The sequence below is a fragment of the Trichechus manatus genome, unplaced genomic scaffold, assembly GCF_000243295.1.
Source record: "Trichechus manatus latirostris isolate Lorelei unplaced genomic scaffold, TriManLat1.0 scaffold00001, whole genome shotgun sequence".
NCBI lineage: Eukaryota > Metazoa > Chordata > Mammalia > Sirenia > Trichechidae > Trichechus > Trichechus manatus.
Window position 1 is genome coordinate 26772340 of NW_004443937.1, and position 5347 is coordinate 26777686.

Genomic DNA, 5347 nt, shown 5'->3' on the forward strand with positions numbered 1-5347 from the left:
CATTGCTATTGAGTCGATTCCAACTCATAGAGACCCTATAGGACAGGGTAGAACTGTCCCATAGGGTTTCCAAGGAGTGGCTGGTGGGATTTGAACTGCCAAAGTTTTGGTTAGCAGCCGTAGCTCTTAACCGCTGTGCCAGCAGAGCCATGCTAGTGGGAGTGAAATCATATCTCACTGTGGTTTTGATTTACATTTCACTGATAGCTAAAGATGTTGAGCATCTTTTCATGTGTTTGTCATTTGAATGTCCTCTTTGGTGAAGTGTCTGTTCATGCTCTTCGTCCATTTTTTATTGGGTTATTTGCCTTTTTATTGTTAAGTTGTTGAAGTTTTACATATATTTTAGAAATTAGACCTTTATTGGATATATTGTTCCCGTAGATTTTTTCCCAGTCTATAGGTTGTCTTTTTACTCTTTATAAAGTTTTTATTTACTTTCATTGTACTTTATATGAAGGTTTACAGAGCAAATTAATTCCTTATTAAACAATACACATATAGTTTTGTGACATTGGTTGCCAACCCCACGACATGTCCACTCTCCCCTTCTCTACCTTGGGTTCCCCATTACCAGCTTTCCTGTCCCCTCCTGCCTTCTCATCCTTGCCCCTGGGCTGGTGTGCCCATTTAATCTCGTTTTGTTTTATTGGCCTGTCTAATCTTTGGGTGAAGGGTGAATCTCAGGAGTGACTTCAGTACTGAGTTAAAAGGGTGGCTGGGGGCCATACTCTCAGGGTTTCTCCAGTCTGTCAGACCTGTAAGTCTGTTCTCTTTTTTGTGAGTTACGATTTTGTTCTACATTTTTCTCTAACTCTGTCCGGGACCTTCTATAGTGATCACTGTTAGTAGAGCAGTCGTGGTGGTAGCCGGGTACCATCTAGTTGTGCTGGACTCAGTCTGGTGGAGGCTGTGGTACTTGTGGTCCGTTAGTCCTTTGGGCTAATCTTTCCCTTGTGTCTGGTTTTCCTCATTCCCCCTTCCTCTAGACAGGGTGAGACCAGTGGAGTGTCTTAGATGGCCGCTCACAAGCTTTTAAGACCCCAGACATGATAAAGTTTTTTGATGAACATAAGGTCCCAATTATATATTTTTTTTCTGTTGCTTGTGCATTCATTGTTGCCTTTGATAATCTATACTGAAAAAAGGTGAAAAATGCAGAACAGAATTCGAAATTCTCATGGAATCCATCCACTGAGGCTAAATGAATCCCTGAAACTGTTGCCATGAGATAAACTTTAAACCTTAGACCAAAAGCATCCCCTTAAGTCTTCTTTAAACCAAACAAACCACTGCCAGTGAAATGATTCTGACTCACAGGGACAGAGTAGAACTGCCCCCATAGGGTTTCTAAGGCTGTAAACCTTTACAGAAGCCAACTGCCACATCTTTCTCTCACAGAGCAGCTGGCGGGTTCGAACCACTGACCTTTTTGGTTAGCAGTGGAGTTGCCACCAGGGCTCCGTCAACCAAATAGTAGGTTAGCTTAATCAGTAAAGAATTTTTGCCTTGAGCATAGTGTTCTTTTAAAGAACTATCTACATGGGATCAAATTGGTAACAGCAACTTGAAAAGTCAGATAGGAAGGTTAGCGGGCAGTTTTATGTTAACGGAGGAGAAAAAATTCAGAAAACAAGGGTGAGAATGGTTACACAACTTGAATGTAACCAACTGCGTTGTACATGTAGAAATTGTTTAACTATTTGCAGGTTATATAATTATATTATATCACACATTATTTATTATTGCATGTTATATAGCTATAGGGTCACTATGAGTCAGAATCAACTTGACAGCAATGGGTATATACAAAGCCAAAAAAAAGGGCAGAATTGGGATAATAAACATATTGGGTATAGAACTTGTTTTTTTGTACTTAATAACATTCCCTGAACATTTTTCCATGCATTTGCACATTAGATCTAACTCATTCTTTTTTAATTGCCGCATGCTATTTAATCGATATATATTACTCAATAATCCTCTACTAAGGGATGGATCCCTGGTGGTGCAGTGGTTAAGAGGTCAGGCTGTTAACCGAAAAGGTCAGCAGTTCGAATCTACCAGCCGCTCCTCGGAAACCCTATGGAGCAGTTCTACCCTGTCCTATAGGGTCACTATGAGTCTGAATTGACTCAACGGCAATGGGTACGGTACACTACTACTAAGGGGTATATAGGGTTTGTTTTTTTTTTTTTTAATATTACTGATGATGCTGCAGTGAATTTTCTCGTGCCTATGTTGATATGGTTAAACTCCTAGAACTGAAATGAGTCAAAGGGTATGCACATTTTAAACCTGACAGATACTGTCACACCACCCTCTAATTAAAAACAAACAAAAAAACCATTGCCGTGGAGTCAATTCCGACTCCTAGGCTCCTAGCGACTGTATAGGACAAAGTAGAACTGCCCCATAGAGTTTAACAAGGAGCGGTTGGTGGATTCGAACTGACAACCTTTGGTTAGCAGCCAAGCTCTTAACCACTGTGCCACCAGGGCTCCTATTACAGTCCTGCCAATAGTGTGTGAGTGAGTGCTTGTTTCACATAGGGGCCAGTCTCCTACGTGAAACAGGGTTTACCCATTCGACATTTATTCGGTACCTACTTCTGAACAACACCAGGTACTGCTTAGGATACAGTGTTGAACAAAGAATTAAGCCCCTTCCCTCCTGGAAACAGGCAATAAATAAGGATACACAAATACACAGGGTCGTCTGTGAAGCTGTCTCTGAGATAACATCTGAGCAAGCAGAGACCCAGATGGAGAGAATAAATCTTATGAACATGAACATCTGGTGGAAGAATTTTGAATGTCTCAGCTTTAATTGGCTTCTTAAAATAAGCAAGGTTCAACTTCTTTATGTTTTCTTAAGTTTAATGGCATGTGTAATGCATTTTCTGCTAGCCACCTGTGTATGCCCAGCACCCGTTTTTCTATTGGATTGAGGGTTTAAAATATTAATCTGTAAACTCTCTTTACATATTTAGGAAATTAATGCTCCACCTTAATTAAAATCAAAGAGTTTAAGGAAATTTCCACACTTATATAGAGAAACAAAAGAGCACAATTTCACTCCAAATGGAATTGCCTAGAGTAATGGAATTTCAGAATTGAAATGGCCTTAAAGTCATCTAGTTCTACTTGGTCTGATTCAAGAATCCCTTACTCTACAGTATCTCTTGTAAGTGGTCCACTTTGACTTCAAGAAAGCAGAAAAAGGAAGTATTTCACCTTTTTTCAACTCTACCAACTTTGAAATACCTACAAACTTCCCTTAGTCTGAGATAATAAACATGAGGGAAAAGATGACACACTCAAACAAGGCAATTTAAGAGAGTTAACTAATGGGACTATTTAAAGAAAGTGTGGGCAGGATTTAAGAGAATCCAAGAAAGGGTGGTGAAATATCCTGGGCTAGCAACAATAGAGAGTCATAATCTCCTCCAGGCACTTGGAGAGAGTAGGTTGGAGGTGTAGGAGAGGCCCTAGATCTTACTTCTCATGGCTTTAAATCCCATGACATAAAATTATGTTTTTCTGCCCTATTTACTGCAGACTGAGAGCCTTGGTTATGGGTTCTACTACAACATGTAAAATAAAATTGGTTCCACCAACACTTCAACCCTAAGGAACTGAAGATTCCAGAAGGAAAATAAGCTAAGTGGTCTGCGTCCACAGGACAAGAATCTAATGGAGGGAAGCCATTCTGCAAGCACCCGCCGAAGCACCACATGGCATTGGGGACACAGGGATAACTCCAACAGGCTCGCGTTCTAGTGAGGCGAGACAGATCAAAGTGCTACCACACAGGGCAGAATAAACTGCTACAGGAGCTCTAAGTAGGGACTTGAAGAATGAGTAGGAAAACTGTCTGAAGAAGTGGAGAACTTTCTAGACAGAGCTGTTAGCAAAAGAGACTGGACACAGGAAGATAAGGCAGTGATAACCAAGTGACCAGGAAATAGGAGATTAAATATATGGGAGGGAGGGAAAAAGATAGACACCAACTGGCAAAGCAAGACATCTTAATATAAAACAGATCATTTTGTCAGCCTCATCAAATACAACCATTTATTAAAAATCGTTCAAACTTAATAGGGAAAAGGTCGAGAGAAAACTAAAAACCTAAAATGTGCAACAAGGAAAAGTACTTAAAGGGCTCTATTTGCATGTCTTTTACAGTACTTCCTCTAGGTGTTGATTTATGGCTTGACGTGCATGCTTTTCTCATCCTCTGTACCAGATTATAACTTCCTTTAGAGCAAGGATCACACCCTTATCACTTAGCTTTTGCAATGGCATTTCAAACACAATCTGTATGAAGCTGAATCCATCATTTTCTGCAACTCCTGTGTCTCTAAACTAACAGTAGACAATCCTTCCCGTCACCCTGGTAAACATTTCAAAGTCATCTCCCCACACACCTGTGGCCAGTGGTCAGCCTACCTCTCCACAATCACCCCCCAATCTGTTCCTTCTTCTGAACTGCAAGTCTGTCTCCGTGAACTACTTGCCTCTCAACTGGATGATCCCAGCTACCATTCTGAACCTTTTAATCAAGGAATCAATAGATGAATCCTGACCAAAAGGGAAAAGAATATGGAACAGAATTTCAAATTCTTACAGAATCCAGACTAACTGGATCTATTGAGACGAGAACCTCCAAATCTATTGCTGAGAAAATCTTCAAACCAGAAACCAAAGCTATCCCCTGAAGCCATTTTTTAACTAAACAACTGTTTAGCTAAGTTAGTAAGGAATGTGCCCTAAGAGCATTGCACTCTTTTAAAGAATTACCTATATAAGATCAAATTGTCAATAGTAACTCTAAAGCACAGATGAAAAGTTTATGGGGCACTGAGTTTAAGTCAATGGTGGGGAAACAATATGGGTAGAGATAAAGAGAATGGTTACATGTGAAGAATATAACCGTTATTGAATTGTACGTTTAGAAATTGATAAATGGTTGTATGTTCTGCTGTGTATATTTTCACCAAAATTTTTTTAAAAAGTGTTTCTTCTTGCCTCTCACTGCTGAATGTAGTTCAGTCGATCATTACATCTAATTAGGATCCCAGCTTGTTTTTCCAGCCAATTCTACCTTCATACTTACTTTACTCTCCTATTCAGAATTGTAAAAATAATGTCTTACCAAAAAAACTGCCTATAAAGCCAAAATCCCTTAGTGTGGCATTCCCAACTCTACTTTTTCTGCTTTATCTCCTTTAAAGCCCACACACAGGGCAGGGTCTTTTTATCCTCTACACCAGTTTAGCAACGTGTGTGTGTGTGTGTGTGTGTGTGTGTGTGTGTGTGTGTGTGTGTGTGTGTGTGTGTGTGTG